The sequence below is a fragment of the Macaca thibetana genome, chromosome 18, assembly GCF_024542745.1.
Source record: "Macaca thibetana thibetana isolate TM-01 chromosome 18, ASM2454274v1, whole genome shotgun sequence".
Taxonomy (NCBI): domain Eukaryota; kingdom Metazoa; phylum Chordata; class Mammalia; order Primates; family Cercopithecidae; genus Macaca; species Macaca thibetana.
In genome coordinates this window covers 18,371,535-18,390,997 of record NC_065595.1, presented here as the reverse complement: position 1 = coordinate 18,390,997, position 19,463 = coordinate 18,371,535, and the positions used below count along the sequence as shown (strand labels likewise).

At 43.9% G+C, this 19,463-nt stretch overlaps 1 long non-coding RNA gene across 1 annotated transcript in view; it reads right to left on the bottom strand.

Annotated features, from left to right (window-relative positions):
- LOC126941392 (uncharacterized) overlaps positions 1 to 19,117 on the bottom strand; it is a 168,401-nt gene extending 149,284 nt beyond the window's left edge. The window contains exons 1-2 of the long non-coding RNA XR_007721289.1: positions 18,450 to 19,117; positions 13,374 to 13,463 (exon numbers count right to left, since the gene is read on the bottom strand). This is a non-coding gene — a long non-coding RNA (uncharacterized LOC126941392). The remainder of the gene's footprint in view (positions 1 to 13,373; positions 13,464 to 18,449) is intronic.
- Positions 19,118 to 19,463: the final 346 nt, after the last annotated feature.

The following is a 19,463-nucleotide window of genomic DNA, read 5'->3' as shown; positions in this document are numbered from 1 at the left end:
TTGTTTGATGAGCTTCAACAAATGCATAGTTACCTACCATCACCACAACCAAGATACAGATCATTTCTATCACCCTAAAATGTTCCCTCATGCTCCTTTGCAGTCCATCCCCTCTCCCTACTCACAGCATCTGGTAATCATTGAGTCTGGAACTTCATATTGTGGGAGACCAGAATATACCACCCCCAAAATATGAAGGATTGCTGAGCTGTAGGCAGTTAAGAAGAAGCAGATACAGGAAAGTTCTCTCTCCTTCCTCTATTTGCCCAAAAGCAGGACATAAACATAGGAAGACAAAAAAGTATCCTACCTGCCTTCCCTTCTATCAGGCAGAATAAAGGTTAACCACTGAAGATAACTTTAGACCCTTATGATCCTGGAGTTGGTTATCAGAGGAATCTAAATTACCACGCATTACCAACTGGCTTTTATCTGCCATTTATTTCCCTTCCCACAAGTTGCCACCCCTAAATACTCAAAGTCCTTTCTTCTGTCTTATCACTTCTTTAAAAATGTACTATTCTTTGTTGAAGATGCTATATAAGCTGGAATTCAAAGCCACTTCCTTGGGAAACACTCATTCCCTGGGTGTCTCTCACGTATATATGAAATATGCCTGTTAATAAACTCGCCTGTGTTTCTCTTGTTAATCTATCTTTAGTTACAGGGGTCTATTTTAACTAAGATCCTGTGAAGGTTGAAGAAAAAATTATTCTTCTTCCTCTACAATATAAATAGGACCATGCAGCATTTAGTCTTTCGTGGCCAGCTTATTTCACTTAGCATAGTGCTTTTGAGATTCATTCATGTTTTTGTATGTGTCAATAGTTCATTACTTTTTATTGCTGAGTAATATTTCACTGTATGGATTTACCACATGCATTTTTCCATTCATCTTTTGATGGTCATTTGGATTGTTTTCACTTTGGGGTTATTATCAGTAATAATATGTGAGATTACTGGGTCATATACGAAGTATATGTTTAACTTTGTAAGAAACTCCCATACTTTTCCAAAGTAGCTATACCATTTTATATTCCCACCAGCAGTACACAAGCACGTAGCTCCATGTCCTCACTAGCACCTGGCATTGTCAATCACTTTAATTTTGGCTTTTCCAGTGAAAGTATACTGATATCTCATTGTAGTTTTAATTTGCATTTCCTTAATGATGAATAATATTGAGCATCTTTCCACTTGTTATCTTTTTACTTATTTGTCATCATTTGTCTAGGGTAAAATTTCCATTTAGATCTGCCCATTTTTAATCAAATTGCTTATCTTATTATTGAGTTGTAAGAGTGCTTTATACACTCTAAATATTTTATGAAATATGTGTTTTGCAAATGTTTTCACCCAGTCTGTGGCACGAGAAAGGCATTCTTCTTCTTATTTTGACAAATAATTTGCTAATTCAGACTGCCTGGAAATGCAAACCAGTATACTGCGTATTGACATCTGCCAAGCAGCAGCCAGACTCTGGGGGAGGGAAATAAACAACGTAAAATTCCAAAATTTGGCCTCAGAAAAGCTGCTCCTGGCTTTCATCATCATCTCCTGATTTTCTAGCGTTTTATTTACTCTGGTTATTTTCTCTGCTGTGTTACTTGCTTCCTGTAACAGTTGCCATTTTAGGCAAAAAAATGTATACGGAACGTCTGTTTGTTTCTCTCCTGATGCAAATGAACACCCTAGCTTCTGCATTTCGTAGTGAACCCCAAATATAGTCTCAGCAGCAACAATGTAGCTCACGTGAAAATTGTTTCCAATTATTTCCAATTTAAACTCTGAATGTCATACCATCACCTCTGACTTCTTCTGAGGACCAACTTCCTAGACTTCTTGGGTCTTTGGGGAGTAAAAAGGAGAAAGTTCCCATGTGAAGGTTCCCTGTGATGTTCATTGTTTTGTTAAAGCACTAATCTGCCTTCGAAATAATTTATTCTGGAAATACAGTAAAGGTCCTGTGGTTAGTAGGATTGGGCCAGTGGTGCTTGAGCCAAGTACCACAGACAGGGCATGATTTGGCACATACATTACAGCTTTTCATCACGTCTGTCTCTCCTCAAATATCCAGAGGGGAAAAAAACATGGATGGTTTTCTGGGGTTCCTCTGTAGATGAGAACACTAAATGCCTGCCTAGTACCCATTCCACAGTTCTTCCTTACTAGAGAGACCTGATGTAATGTAAAGTAGCCAGCTGAAGAAATTATATTTCTCAGCCGCTCTCCAAGATAAGGGTGGCCATGTGATACAGTTCCAATGAATATAATGTAAGCAGAAGTCAGGCTGGGCTCTTGAGCCCTTGCCTTTCTCATGGCAAGGCGGCTTTCCTGCAGCAGCCATCTTGTGACTGACCCTGAGGGAAAGGCTGCAGAGTCACAGAGAATGTGGCCTGGCACCTTCACCACTGAACCAATGCCAGCAACTGTCTATCTCTGGACCTCTCACCATGAGAGAAAAACCAACCCCCAAGCTGTTCGAGATGTTGTTTTTCAGTTGTCTTTTTTTATGGCTCTACATAATCCCTGACTAACAGCTTGGGTTCTAGTTTCTGCCTCTTTACTGAGCAGCAGTGGGAACTACCCCTCTCAGATTCCCAGTTTTCTGCATTCATAAGAAGGGTGGAAAAAACAGAAAGTGCCTCACAGCCATTCCAGTGGGAAGCGTCCACAGTTCAGAGGCACCATTTCATCTTCAGTGTACCAGACACATTTTTCCAGATCAGGTATCTCTGGTGACAGGAAGCTCAGGCCACAGTTCTGGCTTGACTAGGATATGTTGATGTCCCAGTTCTTTCTGACAGCTACTGGAGGATCTGCTTCCTTACTCAGCCCCAGTTCCTACTGAATTGATTAAGTTAACAGCAGACGGAGTACCATTTTTTTGTTTGTTTGTTCTGAGGACAAATCTCCTCAAATTTCCAGGAGAATCCCCATCTTTAATATATTTTTCCTAGCACTCAGATGTCCATCATCACATAAATCTTCTGTCTCTCTAACAGTATATACGCTTGTCACATCATGTGCTGGGTTTGGGGTTTAGATATGGCCTTCTGCTCCTCCTAACCCTACTCTGCTCCACTCTGAAGCCTACGTCACTCCTGACCTCCCGGCCCCCACTCCCTGTGTGTATCAGGCACGTCACATGCAGTATCACTTCCTGTTCCTCTTGGCCTCACTCCTGCTCTGGCTGTGGCCATGGTGACCAGGTCCACTCGGGCTTTGCCAGCTTCCCACAAATATGGCCACAGAGGGCGTCTCATGCCAGGTCTCTCCTCGACTCCTGCCTCCAGCCCTGGTGCATCTCTAACAAGGAGCTGCTCAAAAGAGCCACCCAGAGTGGGGCCCAGTGGCAACAGGGTTCATGGATAAATGCTTTTCCCCTGGCCCCTTTAATGGCCAGTTCTTAAATGCATTTTGTAAAGCTTCTCAGAAGGTTCCAGCAGGACTGAGCACCAGATGCTTGTGTCAATGACCTACTAGATAATACATTCTTGTTTTGGCTTTCCTTCCCCTATCCCTCACCCCTGTTCCTGAAGATCATGTATGCCCCCATGTAAATTACTGGTAGGTAAGCCTTTCTTAAGCCCTTTTTCAGCAGAATTGAAGTTGAGGCAGAGGAAATTAAAAAACAAGCATGTGTGTGTGTGTGTGTGTGTGTGTGGGATTTTTCTCCTGCCTTTCCAATTTTGGGTTTAGTCACTGATACACTGATTCATTCAATCTCAGTTCCCACCACGTAACGGGACAGTTACATCCCTGCTTATGCAATCGTTCCCTTCCACACAGTTTTGCACAACTCAGATTTTGCGTAAGTCAAAATCTGGGTTATTGCCCCGGATATTAAAGGTGCAGAACCTGCTACACAAATATTTATGTGTATAATATCACTTAAACTCGTTTTCACTGTTGAAGCCACCGAAATGTTTTCACATGCAATGGCAGAAAGACTCTGGTCCCCAGGGGCTTGGCATTTTATTTTTTTTACTCTAAATCAATTGCCTTCAGTTTACAAATGCTCCTCCACTGTTGTTTTATCCTGGTGGCTTTTGGACAAGATTGGAAGGCTATGAGAGTAAAGACATAAACACGCTGGAAATAGCACGAGTTGGTGCAGTAAGAAACTGCACCAGAGCCCCATAAAACTGAAAGTGAAAAGCCTGGCCTCTTAGAATTCGTGGAGTCTATACTGCAGCTTAATATGTGTTTGCATGCATAACGCAACCTTTCCACATCTCTGACATGCTGTCAGCACCTTCCAGAACAATTTGAAGAGGGTCAGATTTGCATTAGGCATAGATTATAAGACCTGGGGGCAGCTGTCCCTGATCAAGAATCATAACAGGGAACCCTCATTTGCAATCACCGCTTAGCCTCTCTCCCTCAGATAGTAGAAGGACTGGAAGTTGTTTGTTCCTAAGCATTTTGTGATATTTATGAGTGGCCTTATTTTAAAAAGTCTCCATTAGTCTGTTTATTTTTAGGTATCATATTAAATATACCAGCAGAAAAATGCAAGACCAAAGCCCCCAAAGGTCTAATGCCTGCTTCTTAGCTGGAGTCACACTGCTTAGAAGCTGAAAGCAGCCAAGTCCCACGACATTAATATCCTGGGAAAGAATGGAGCACGCTCATCCCCCAGGGATGCTTTCCTGGGTTCAAAGGCATTTTGCACTCTTATCAGGTGAAAGGAAACACACATTAGCCAAATACAGGCAGACTTCACAGACTCTAGAAAAGATTCCCAGCAGAGCTCCTTAAAGCTCCTCTGACTGATCTTCGACTTCAAGGTTATGCCCAAGCAAACTGCACTGGAGCTGCTGTGTTCAAATGTGGCTAACAGCTCGCCAGAATCGAGCCAATCCATGCCTTCCACATATCTCTTCTATAGGCTGAGATGTGTGTCAAGGTGTTTGGACTCAAAGCGTCCAAACCTCCCCAACCATGGGCTCCTTATGCTCCCAGCTGAGTAGGAGGATCAGTGATGGCCTATCAAGAATAGAGGAGTCTCACTCCCTCTGCTGACTGCTGTTCTTGATATTATCTAAATATTTTGAGCTTAAATTTAGTTTAAAAATCAGCATGGAGCAAAAAAGCGTAGACTGGGCATGGTGGCTCATACCTGTAATACCAACATTTTGGGAGGTCAGGGAGGATCTCTGGAGTTCAGAACTTCATGACCAGCCTGGGCAACATGATGAAACCCTGTCTCTACAAAAAATAAAAAAATTAGCCAGACATGGTGGTGCATGCCTGTAGTCCCAGCTACTCAGGAGGCTGAGGCGAGAGGCTCACTTGAGCCCAGGTGGTTAAGGCTGCAGTGAGCCATGATCGTGCAACTGCACTCCAGCCTGGGTGAGATAGCAAGACCCTGTCTCTAGAAAGACAAAAACCAAAAGGATGTGATCTTGTTCATATGCCTAGAAAGGTCATTATCAACCTTTAAACTACCATAGAAAAATGCAATGCCCTGATCCTTTAGCTCTTTATGTATCTACATAAAGCTCCCAATATGTAATACACATTCTTCCTCCACAAAGCCTTTCAAATCGAATGAAATCTGGACTCAAAATTTGCTAGCTCTGATGAGAAAGGGGACCTGGGAACAAGCCCTCCGATGGCACAAAGGAGCCCTCCTTTTCCCTTCTACTCGAGGTTAAGATGGAAAGGTGTCAGCAGTTCCTGAACACCTCTGCCCTAAAGGACTTCAGACAGGAACAAAAAAATTAAGGGACTTTGGACGATTGTTCCCAGCAAAAGTCTGGGAAATGATCAAGTCAGGTATTTGCTAAGCTATTTAATGAGGCTGCATAAGCAATAAGAAGAACTTGATAGAGCTTTAGGGTCACTGGGGTTTCCAGGGTGAATTAAAGAAAGCAGTGAAGTAAGAGGAGAGGATTTAAAAATTAACCTGCGTGTGAATGTACTATGTTCAGAACAAGAATTAAAAAGCAAACAAGGATTAATTGATCCCCTCCTCCCTCCCAAGCTGCACGCTGGCATTTCAGGAGCAAAATGGATTGGTTGAGAATGCACTCTGCTGGGTAATTAAACAAGGAGGTCGATCAATACTCAGTAGCTGGGATTTAAATACCCATTGACAAGCTAACAGAAGAACGCAGAAGGGAATAGAAGAATAGCTGGTTGGCTCAGGCAAGATTGGATCTTAAGGTTTCTGCATGTAAACAATGAACAACAACAACAAAAAGCACCTCACTCTTTTCACCTCTCTAACTTTAAAAATCTCTTTGATTCAGTATCAGCCCAAACAAAAATAAGGATCTCCACTCAGAGCATTTCTCTTGGTGGCGAGTGACAGATGTAAAGGACCCAATTTGTGATTTACATGGTTCGTTTCTGCAACTGCAATCAAGCTGCCCATTAAATTCACGTAGCTAAATAAAAACTACAACCAGTTACTTATTAGCTACCTTGAAACTGCCTCCCTGAGAGCTACAGGGTTGGTGAGAGAGTCAATTTACAGCAAAGCCGAAGTGAACTGCCTTGCTTATTTGTTGTGGTTTTTAGATCAGATGGGTCATGAGCATCTGTGTATACGCATAAACAACTGAAACCGCCCGGAGATGTCTCATAGCTAATCAGATTAATAGGCCCACCAGCTAGCTGCCAAGACACTCAACTCTCAGTTGGATGAACCTGATCTAACTTTGCTGCAAAGGATGGGTCCCGGGTTCTTCTCTTCAGCACCCACCTGACGAAGACGGGAAATAATGGGACCAAAGACAAAGGCAGGAGTAGAGCAGGCTTTTCTTCAAAGCCCATGAAGACGAAAAGACCCGTTATGAAGGGAGGGTTAAGGGCAGAGAACTCTCCAGGGCTGTTGATGATGTTGCTGTTGTTGGTTGGTCTTAGGATTCTCTAGGGAGGAGATGAAATAGAAGGAAAATCTAGGGGTAACAGCTCACAATTGGCCCAGTGACTAAGGCCACCTTTCAGGGATTCATTCGGGATTTCCTCGATTCCTGGGCTCACCTGAGAGGCACCAGTTTTCTCCACTTTCTGCATGTAAACCCATGCATTATAAGCTTTCTGGCTGGGAGGACTGAGGGAGAAGATAACCCTACAGTGAAGGGTGCTTGGAGACACAAATAGCTAAAACACACCAGAGGAGGCAATTGATTTTATCCAAGAATTTACCTGGATTTACCAAGGATTACTTCTGGGTATTTTGGAGGATTTATATCTTAAAGGATCCAAGTTATAAAGTTCTAGAGTCATTCATGGAGATGAAAGTAAAACAGTGCTTACTAGGGGCTGGGGGAGCGGGGAATGGAGAGTTAGTGTTTAATGGGTTCAGAGTTTCAGCTTGGGATGGTAACAAAGCTCTGGTTGTGGTGATGGCTGCATGACTATGTGAATGTACTTAATGCCACTGGAGTATGAACCAAAAATGGTTAAAATAGTAAATTTTATGTTATATGCATTTTACCATAATAAAAAATCTAGAGTCAGCGAAGACAATGTTATTTCCTGTATAATCCATATAAACCTACAGCCTACTACTTTTGAAACATAGAAACTTCTCCATGTTTCAAAAATTACATTATCGAGGGATGCCAAAAAGAAAAAGACTTTAAGAAATTGGAGACATGCCTGTATCCATTCTGCCCAGAGCATTCACGTGAAACATTTCCCAAAGAACACGACAGCCCAGGTCCCTGTGTTGTTTGCCTCGGTGCCCTATGCCCCGTGCCCTCCCCATATCCAGGTAAAGCTGTTGAAGACCCAGAGAGACCTTCTGGTCACCAACCACCTGCTCTTCTGATTTTCTTTCTGAAACATCATACTCTCTTTCTTTCCCGATTTCAGGAGAGAATCCAATATACTCATTCACACTGAGGTGTAAGGTTCTAAGAAGATGTACACAGCCTACCCAGGGATATTTCCAGTTCACCTGGAAGCTAAGCAAGAAGAATTAAAACACAGAAATGGGAATAAAGTTTGCAACCTCTCTAACCCTTTGTTCCAGGCTGTTTTTTATGCCTCAAAACTTACCAGATTCTGTCTGCATCTCCCAGACAGTCTTAGAAATGTGTTTCCCAAAAATCTCCCTCCCTGGTCAGTTTCTCTGTCATGCACTACTTTCAGAAACCCAGACCATCCTCTGGCCCATGAGCCCTCATGCACAGAGACCCATGCCAAGTTAAGTTGTTCATTGGGCACAGAAATGTCTCCAAGGCACCTTCTAAATCTGTCAAGGCCAGTTCAGGAACAGTAGGCTGAGGCCAAATGGAAAAGTTGGGAAAGCACCCATGGAGAACAGCGCTAGCCCAGGCCTGGAGGCACAGGATCACTAATCTGATGAGTGGCTCCAATCAAATGAGACCACATGGACATTGGCAAAGGGCATAAGGAAAGTTCTCTCTTCACTCAAGCCTGTAGCCTGTCCTAGAACAAAGGAGCAAAGGTTCCTTCAGCATAAACACTGCCGACTCTCTGGAGGAAAACAGGCTCTTTTTTATATTTACAAAATCAGAACCAGCAGGGGCCAGACCTAGGAATCTGTATTTTTGAAAGGCTCCCCAGGAGCACTGGAAACCACTGGTCTAAATTAAAAAGTGATGACAAATAAAAAAGCCAACATAGGGTGTTCTGTGTTCGCTCTCGTTCTGTGGTGTTGTGGACATCAATAAAGAATGTGATATTTATCCTATTCATTTACTTGTTTTTCAAAACAGCAAAAAGATGCCAAGAGAGGAGACTTTGCTCAACAAGCCAGTGCTAATGACCATAAAGGGTCTGTTGTGTTACACTCTGATGAATCACCACATGTCAGCAGGGACACAGCCAACGGAAATATGTTCTATGGCTTTAGTTTCTTCTTTTCCCTTGATGCATGAAAAAAACCTTTTCCCCAAGCTAAGTTTAGGGCAAGATGCCCTTTTTGTTTGTGAATGGGGGCAGTCTGAGGGTGAAACAGGACGCCTCAAACAGAAGGAAGGGCCCAAGGAAGTCTGTTATCTGGAGAGTGAGCTGTAGGGGCCACCTTGGATTTCTATACAGAATTGTCTTTAGATTTAGGCAACAGCCTGGTGAGGCTGACTCTTGCTGAATAGAGAAGCTGTGCCTCTCTCACGTGAGGAGTGGATGTCATCCCCACACATGGGGGAAAGGACTCCTTCGGGGGCTTATTCCTCCTCCATCTGAGGGCGCTCCCACCACCATCTTCCACCATCTGCCTCCACCCACTACTCCTCAGTACCTCGGCCTCAGCCCTCTTTGCTTCCTTCCCAGCCTCTCTATTTCTCCCAGTCACCTAGCCTTAGAATCTTTGTGGCCAGGCACAGCATCTGTAATCCCAACACTTTGAGAGGCTGAGATGGGAAGATTGCTGGAGCCCAGGAGATCAAGGGTGCAGTGGGCTATGATCATGCCACTTCACACCAGCCTGGGTGACAAAGCCAGATCTTGTCTCCAAAAATAATAATAGTAATAATGAAAACAAACAAACAAACAAACAAACAAACAGAATCTTTCTCTCTACGAGACATAATGGAAACAGAAACTGACTTGGGGTTGAAAATCTGAGTCTGGATCCCGACACTGCCAGTTCTTGACCATGTGACTTTGAGCACATCCCTGACATGTTCATATAGCACTACACCTGTTTCTAATAACTGCCCAATCCACACCTCTGTGTTGTTGTCAGAATCAAATAAACTATGTGAAGTACTTCGCATGCTTATTTATCTCTTCACACATACACACATATGTCTTGTTTTTGACATACTGTCTTGCCTGCTGCCATATTGAATCAGCCCCCAAATCCTGCTGATTCTGGTCTTGTTTTCGTCCCTCGCGTACCTTCTTGCTTTTCCATATTCATTGCTATCACTGCCCTCCAAATATATTCCTTCAAGTTGACCTGCACCATAGGTCATTCAAGATTACAGTATTAGGTTCTTAGCCTTCTGGCAGCCATCAGTGGTTAGAGGGGTGAAGGCCACTTGGGCACAAGGTCACTGTTTGTAACGGACCGTCTCAGCCAGGTGGGCTGTTATAATGAGAGCAAAACTCAGACCAAATTCTGACACACAGAGAGACCTATCAGCCAGCAGGAGGTAAAACATCAGATCACCTGGTTTGTAAGCTCAGCAAACATAGGACCACCTGGTTTATCCCAGCTCTCTGTCCTTTCATTCCAAGCAGATGTGACAAGGAGCTAGCAGCAGGATTCAGTTAATTGGTCAAATGACAGGATTCTCCTTAAGCAAATGTACACAGAATCTAGCGGAATTCTAAGACTTGGGGGACACTCCAGAGGGTGTGAGCTGCTCATGCCCTAATTGCACAAAGGCAAGGATCCCTGTGCAGCCTTCCTAACCAACCCAACAAACACCACTCATTTCACCAATACAAAAATGAAATCTAACACCCAGTATGTTAATTAACAAAACTTCTGGTGCCACTGGCAATAAACATAACTGAAGTGCTAGTATCACAGTCCGGAACATAACAGAACTACCCCTAATACTTCTGAAATATTGGGAAACTTCAAATACTAAATAACCGTGCCTAGGGCATTACGCAAACTGAAATACACATCATCAACATATGTTTTAAATAGAGCTGCTTCGAAGTAAATTATAGATAATATAACAATGTTGCCTTACACCATTGGGGCTACCATAATAAAATACCACAAGCTGTGTAGCTTATAAATGACACAGATTTATTTCTCATAGTTCCATAAGCTGAGAAGTCCGAGATCAAGGCGCCAGCAGATTAACTGTCTGGTGAGGGCCCACTTTCTCATTCATACATGGTGCCTTTTCTCTGTGTCTTCACAGGATGGAAGGAGTGAGTTAGCTCTCTCGGGTCGCTTTTATTAGAGCACTAATCCTATTTATGAGGGCTCTGCCTAATCACCTCCCAAAGGTCCCCCTCCTAATATCATCAGCTCGGGGGTTGGGATTTCAATATATGAATACTGAGTGGAGACCAACATTGAGACTATAATGAATGCCATATATGGGCTTTTACTTCTTGTCAAATTGCTCTTTCTTCCTCTTGGAACATATACCACAAGCTTTAGTCCTTTTCCTCTGACCTCAGGGAAGCCCTGATTATCTGTCACAATACTTTATTCCTGAAATGGTGGAATATTACTTGTCCCTTCATTTATTTAGCAAACACTTGCACTCCTAACACAATAAAAAATCATGAAGCCAAGAGGGTAGGGGGTAAGTAAATTGGTACCTTGACTTAAAGAGGCTCTAGGTCTAAAGAAGAGGCCGACATTGGAACTGAAAATAACAGCGCCAGGCAGTGACTCTCCGGACAGATGTGCACAAGTCACTGTGGTGGCACAGAAGAGGCACTCCTGAGTGTGCCTCCCAGGAAAGGGAGAGGGCAAATGACCAAAGGCGTTTCATCTTGAGGAAGTATTGTGCTGGCTGAACTGAGCCTTAGAGGATGAATGGAAAGTTAGCCTGCGGTACAGGGAGCATCCCAGGCAGAGAAGACAAAAAATATATACCCAGCAATAATAGCTAAAATCTATTAAACTCCTACTCTGCTCCAGGTGCTCTCCTAGGAATGCCATGTACATGATAAATAAAATCTGAAATAATGCACATCATTTCACTTTCTCCTCAGAACCACACCTTGAGATAGGTGCTATGGCATAGACGAAAACTGGGGCTGAGAGCATTAAAATAACTTGCCTAAGGTCACGCTGTTAGAAACTGGCAGAGCCAGTGTTTGAACCCAGGGCTTTCTGGCACTTAAGATATTACACTATATTCTGTTCAGCTATGACATACAAGTATTAAATGGGGCTGCAACTGAAGTTCAAAACAGAACTGCATGCAATCTGTTTGCATGCAATTCTGATTTGAACTTCAGGAGAGGTAAGTCAGCCAGAACATGGGTTTTGGTTCATTTTCTCATCTAGATGTGACTGTCTGAGTCTAATACATCTTTCTGTTTCTATTACAAAGTGAAACCCACAGTAGGGGTTCAATGGAATTGAGTGACTGAGTCTACAGGGAAAGAATTTCCAGAATAGATTATTGAACCACCAACTGCCTGAGTAGTGACTCGCCCCTTCTTTTTGGGTTTATTTTCTTTTAAAAATAGAGTTTTCAACTTGATCAACGAATATCGACAGATACTTGAGTGTCCTCCATGAGGCACACACAGTTAAGGGCAGTGGAGATTCAGCAGGGAATGCAATAGACAAGGTCTTTTCTGTTAAGACAGCTTAAAACAACCTTCCCCTGATGTGACCTCTCTTATTCTGAAAAATGCCAGGGAAATAACAATCAACAATGGACTCTGACAGTGGGCATCTCTAGAGGTAGGCTCCACCCTTGCGTGGCGCCAGCATCTTGACACCATGCTCAGGCCCACCTGACCATCACCAATGACAACTGCAAGATTCCCAACCCCAAGAGGCCCAGGGCCCAGCACAATCACTTATCTGGCCCCCAAGAGCTTGCTCAGTGGACATCCTGCGACTCTTTAAGGTGGCCCAGGGCAGGCGGCACCTGCTGAATCAGCAAACCACCCAGAGCCCTGTGTGTGTTGGCCCAGGAGCTCAGCCTTGGGCTAGGCAACGGGATTTTTCCCCTCTGAAGAATGTGCCTGTATTCAAACTCCACTCTGCAGGAATGCCCATGGTGCCAAAAAGGAACAGAAAAAAAACAGGATTCAAAACAATGCACTTGAATGAAACAAGGTCTAGTTTTCAGTTCTCATTTTCTTTCTTACTCTGAATCCAAGCATGCTGTGTCTGAAGGAAGGTGGCCAGGGAAAGGAAGGGCCCTGGAGGCTGGCTGTTCTCTCTTTCTTCCAGTAGGGTGGTGGGGAAAAGTGAGGAGAGAATGGTGAGCCAAGTGCTCAGGCAGAAGTCAGAGCAGAGGTCACTTGCATGGTGTCTCATATGACGTCTAGTAGGATCAGACTGACCCAAAACTCGAGTTTCCTTAGGGAGCAGCCCGTTCTCTCAGAGTCCCCATGGGACCAGCTTGCTGAGCTGACCAAGGCCTCGGCACCCGGCAGCTGGCTCTCCTCAGTCCTCTCCCACCCCTGAGCCTACTTCCCACCTCCTGCCTCCCTTACAGTGACCTTGTCCCCAAGTTGCCCCACTCCTGTCCTTCCCGTGGACTAACCCAACTGTCCCCTCCAGAGGCTCCCTCATGAGGCTTCTAGGAGTAGAGGAGGTTGCATACCTGCAATGTTAAAGCCTCAGTCCTGAGAACTGGGCTTCCTCTTTTTCCTCCCAGGGCCTTGCTCTGTGGGGCCAGGATAAGTGGCCAGAATAATGTGATCTGAGCCCTTTTCTTTGACTAAATGCACTGCCAGGTTTAAACACAAGCTACATCCCTGGGCTCCAGCCTGCTTACCATGCTTGGGACACTTCTTCTCCTTCCCCTGCAGTCCCCAACTGTGGGGTCTGACCACCACCATGGCCTAAGCCAGGCCCTAGCAACTTTCTGTGAAAAGTCAGATAACAAAAATTTTAGGTTTTGTGGACCACATTCAATCCTCATCACATATTCTTTCGTTTGGTTTTTTTGTGGTTATTTTCAGGGTTTTTTTTTTTTTTTAAATAACCTTTTAAAAATGTATAAGCCATTCTTAGCAGGGCCATAGGCCAGATTTGGTCCATAGTTTGTCACCACTTTTGCCTTAGTACACTGGCCCTTCTCAAGCCCAGTGAAAGTAAGATGATATTTCCTCAGGGAGTTTCAAACAAGATGCTTCCAGCTGAGTGGCCCTGCCTGGGTTCTGATGATGTCATGATCCAACAAGCAGCCATCTATGATCATAATTAACTAAGAGAAACGCTTAACTGGGAGGCAGCAGAATTTTCCACAAATTCTTCTGTATTGAAAAAATAGATTCTTTATCAAAATAGACAAGCTTGGAAAATTTAAAAATAACAGTATTCATTAACAACTCCCACACTAACTGTGGTTACCAAACCTTGAGAATCAAAGTGCCAAATTCCATGCGCTAGCATTCACATGCTTTCTACTTTGATTCCCACAGTGGCTCCCACTGTAGATATCAATGCAATCCAGGCCCCACTGAGGTCACTCTGTCACTTGAGATTGAAATAAAATGGGCTTAACCCCCCTATCCTAAATCCACTGGGAAGACCAAGATTGTAGCACATTCCCAGGAGCTGAAATTCTCAAGGCACTTCTGACTCCACAGTTTCAGACTGTCCCTCTCAATCCCTCACTCAGCTCTTCTGGTTCCCCAGCAGCTGTGGCCCAGGACCGGGAACATGGCTCTTCTGTGTGTGTGTGTGTGTGTGTTTCTGAATACATTTACCCAGTAGCATTGTGCTGAGGCCAACTTCACAGGTTTAAGACAATGGAGAGACGAAGCCTTGAAGTGGGCCAAGGTCAAATTTACTAGTTTCTATAAAATTGGGCATTAGTCACCCCATTTCCAAGTCTTTTGGCCATGCTACCAAATATCAGGGGTTTCCACATTTCTGGGCCTCCCCTCCCTCACCGGATGGCCTTCCTTCTTCCCCATCTCTCCATCTTTTGGGCTCACCCACTCTCTGCCTCCCAAATTCAAATTAGCTCTCCACCAGGCTCTGGGCTCTTCTTGTCCATCCACGAGCGTCTCCAGGTCTCTGAACTGGCATCACTTTTGAAAGTTCTGTCTTTCCCTTCTTTTCTCTAGCCATGACCAGTGGAATGAAGAGGCCTAGAGTGTGTTCTTCCCTTTGATATGAATGCACCGTCTCCTTTACAAAGCAGAAGTGGCTACAGGCAGTTTATAACTGTGCCCTTCTCTCTGTTACCTTCACACCCCCACTTTACCAAGGAGGACACTGAGGCTCGGGATCGTCCAGCCAAAACGTGGCAGAGCTGCGGTGACCCTCCAGGCTGGACTCACTGCTCTCACTCCCTGCATCAGTGGTTCTCAAACTGGACTGATCCTCGGAGTCACTCAGAGGACATGTTGAAGTGACACAGGTCGCTGGGCCACTGCCCCCTCGGAGTTTCTGATTCATCAGGTCAGAGGGTGGAGCCTGAGAACATGCATTGCTAATAAGTTCCCAGGAGATGCTGTAGGGCAAATGCACCCGAGAGCAATAACTTAAGCATATCCTTAGAACGACCCTGTACGGTAGACACATCTGAACGTGTGTTCCAAGCTGGAATCTGGGAGTGGCCAACCTGGAGATTCGTTCCTTGTCAATGAGGAATATCTGAGCCCCTGGCCTGTTCCATGGAACATAGGCTGTACAGGAAATTGAGGCCCTGAGTTTTGGTTCAATGAAGGTTACAAGGCAGAGGTCATTAAAAGGAAGGTGTTGACAAGTGGTTGCAGTTTTCTTGCCTAATTGACCTCCACTGGACTGTAAGGCGGTTATCTTGTCCATCCCTCTACCACTGGGCCGTGTCTGTACATAAGGTGATTCTCCTGTCCAACTTGCTGCCACTGGACTCTTTCCCTTGTAGGCAAGCCCTCAATAAAACCTCATGTCTTGCTCGCTGGCTCTGGATCTCTTCTTCGGCCTCTTGAACTTGATGCAATCCCTACTGAAGTTAACATGGGTTTGGCATGGCAAATGCTGACTCAGGGACCACACTTTGAGAACTACCACAGTAGAAAACAATGCATGGTTTTATGCCAGGGTGTGGGTGTGTGGTGAAGGGAGGAAAATGGTGGGACAGGGGCAGGCTGGGGGTGAACATGGATATAAGTGATAAACATTGACCTTTTCTTCACAGTCCTTAAATTCTGCATTATTTCATACACTCTAAACTGTATGTGTATTCTTGATTACAATACACTTCTCTAAAGAATTCCCATCTTTGGGTCTTGGGGTCTGGTGGCTTGAGTTGCTTCACACCAGTTTATTGTCACATCAAAGGTTTACAAACTACCACCCAATCCAACCTACTGCCTGGTTTTGTACAACTCATGAGGTAAGAATAGCTTTAATATTTTTAAATGGTTGACAAAAAATTAAGAGATATTTTGTGATATATGGCAATTATATGGAATTCAAAGTTCAGTGTTTTATTAATAGTTTTAGTGGAACACAAACACGCCCATTTATTGACAAAGCATCTGTGGCTGCTTTCCTGCTACCACAATAGAGATGAGTAGTTTTGACAGAGACCCTGTGACCCACAGAGTCTAAAATATTTAGCATCATCTAGTGATACTAGAAGATACTAAATATTTTAGTATTAGGTCCCTTACAAAAAATTTGCTGGTCTCTGGTCTATCCTCTCCTTATTTCTCTGCTCTGATTTCCCCCAGTAAGATAGATTTAATTCTGCAGGTTTTCTCACAGTCAGTATGACTCTATATTCTCTTCCTTAACTTTCACTCTTTAGAGCAACTACTTGGTGGTCTTCTAACCATACTGGCAGATAGTTATTGATCCTGGAATGTTTCTTAGAGGCATTCATGGACACTTATCTACCTTTTCCTCATTGAGAAATTGCCCTGCCTGTACACATTTTAAGAAGCAAACCAATCAATTTCCTTAGGAAGTCGCGGTATACACTGAAATTGAATATGATCATTCCTTGGACAGCCAGAAATGTTTAATACAGAGCCTGGAATCAGAAAATTCCCAGCTTTCACGCAGAACAGTTTCCTCAAAGCACCTGTATTTCTTCCTATGTAAAAAAATTGTAACTCATACATTTAAACAGAGTTGACCCTTGAACAACATAGGTTTACCTTATGCAGATTTTCTTTGGCCTCTGTCACCCCAGAGACAGCAAGACCAACCCCTCCTATTCCTCTTCCTCCTCCACCTACTCAAGGTCAAGATGACGAGGATGAAGGTGTTTATCATGATCCACTTCCACTTAATATAGTGAATATATTTTCTCCTCCTTATGACTTTAACATTTTCTTTTCTCTCATTTTATTGTAAGAATAAATCATATAATACATATAACATACAAAATACATATTAATCGACCTTATGTTATCAGTAAGTATTCTGGTCAACAGTAGGATATTAAATTTTGGGGTAGCCAAAACTTACATATGATTTTTTTTAACACACTGGTGGGGTTGGGGGGGTGGGGGGCTCAATACCCCTAACCTCTCTACATTGTTCAAGGATCAGTTATACACACAAAAATGATTCATGTCTCTTAACAAACATTTACTATTTATTTATTTATATATTTTTTGAGACAGGGTCTCAGTCTGTGAGACAGTGTCTTGGTCTGTCACCCAGGCTGGACTGCAGCCTCGGCTCATGCAATCCTCTTGCCTCAGCCTCCCAAGTAGCTGAGACCACAGGCACGTACCACCACACTCAGCTAATTTATTTATATATTTATTTTTGTAGAGATAGGGTCTCACTATGTTGCCTGGCTGGCCCCAAACTCCTGGGCTCAGGCACTCCTCTCACTTCAGCCTCCCAGAGTGTTGGGATTACAGGCATGAGGCACCATGCCTGACCCCTTAACAGATATTTAACGTGATTTTCAAACAGTTTGTACCTCTTCATCTACAGCAAGGCTTAACAGAATTTCAATATAAAACTTTCTGTGAAGCTTAGAATAGGTGCAGGAAATGTTCAGAGTTCATGTTCTAGTTCCTACTGAGAAAAGCATGTGCACCAGTATGTTTCCCCACCCAAGAATGCGCTGGGGTCCACCTGGAAGTCCTACAATTCTTTGGCCTTCTGGGCTGATTATCAAATGGTCTTTATCTAAGGCCATGTAACCACCAGTACTAAGGCACAGACGTTGCAGAACTCTGACGATAACCAGTCATTCTTTCCAAACAAAAAACAAATTTCTTTGCTTACGTGATAATATTTTAGTCTGCGTGAAAGTCTTACATTCAGAGAAACGCCGCAGTTCTGGCACCAGGAACGAAGGCACCATCTGGCCCCTCTTGGGCTCCTTGGCTTGAATTCCTGGGGCCATTGTTACACTCGGCATTCCCCAGGCGAATGAGAACAATAAGAGGCAGGTAAAGCTGGAGCCCGCAACAGGAGGAAACGTGAGCATTGAAAACCCTCCCTTTAGATGAACTGACCACAGCTGGACAACGCCAGTGCCAGGGTATGTGGAAGGTGGGGACATCGGAAATCTGGTCATTGTCGTGCAGTAGGGGAACTGCAGTGTTTATATAAAGATTTCTCTGATTGTGTACACTCTTGATGGATGATTCTTGGCCTATGTGGAAATTCTATGAGCTATATTTAAAGGGACAACTCTTTTCCCAGTAGGGGAAGCAGAGAATAACTTTCTGGGAGAAAGTAAGAGGCAGAAAGGATAACTTTGGGAATAAATTGCTTTGCAGAAGCTAGGTCCTCAGGAACAGGGTTTTGACCAATAATTGATTTAGTGCCTCAGTAATTAGCCACTACAGAAAAAACTGCTATAGAGGATGGCATTCCACATCCCCCGCTTTGAGGTCTAATTTCTAGGTTCTTCTATTTTCCTTGAACCCTGTAAACCCACCGTTTCCCTTGAACAGCCAGGGTTCCAAGCAGTGCAGAGATGAAACGCCTTCTTCCGGGAGCTCCTGGAGTTCTCAGAAGCCGGAGCGGACTTGTTCCTCCATTTTATTTGATGAGGTTTGTATGCTTTCCAGATCCTGCCTGAGTGGTTTCCGGTGTGGACTCAGGGGCAACAGGCAAAAGTAATAAAAAGCAGATTCCATCTGCTGTTACTGTGGGGTAAGCAGCCACAGGATTAAAAGGACCCTGCTCATTCAAATGCCAGCCAGGGAATTGGGCACCATTGAGAGGTGCCACCCCTGCCACCTGACATGACTACTTCTGGAATCAAAGAAGAACTGGCAAAAAGAAAATTCCCTATCTGAGGAACCCAGTTCTGTAACATGGGCCACAAATTAAACATTTCTCATCCTTGGTGGTCTAATTTTATTTAGGAGATCGTATGTGCATTTCCTTCCTCCTTCCTCGTTGACTGGGTTTATCAAACATTGTCTTTATGCAGTCATCATCCCGGTGGGGCAGGGACGGGAAGGCTTGCCACAGCTGTAGCAATAGTCAAGGCTGGTAAACAGTCGGAAGAGCAAAGAATGGGAATATATCCCTGTGGAGCGTCCAGGATATGCAGGGCTAGCACTTCATGAGAATGATGTCACTGAATCCTCAGCACGATCTCCCTCAAACCAGGCCCAAATTCAAGGACACCCAGGAATAAGGACTGGGGATACAGAATTCTAGTTCCCTTTTTGGATAGAAAGAAAATACACACCTTTGCCAAATTTACTGTAAAAGCAGTGATCAGTTCCTGCATTCTCAGAAATCTATAATGGAGCAGGAGGTATTTAGGAGGAAAAACCAAAATTTGCAGATGTTCATGCAAAAATGTTCCTTCAGCCTTATTTTGCAGGTGTGGGTCAAACCACGGTGTGGTACTCTGACAATGGTGACTTTTCCTGCTATTTGCTGATAGTGCTTTAAAAGCAGAAGAGCATACTTGTAAAGCATGAACTGAAATAAA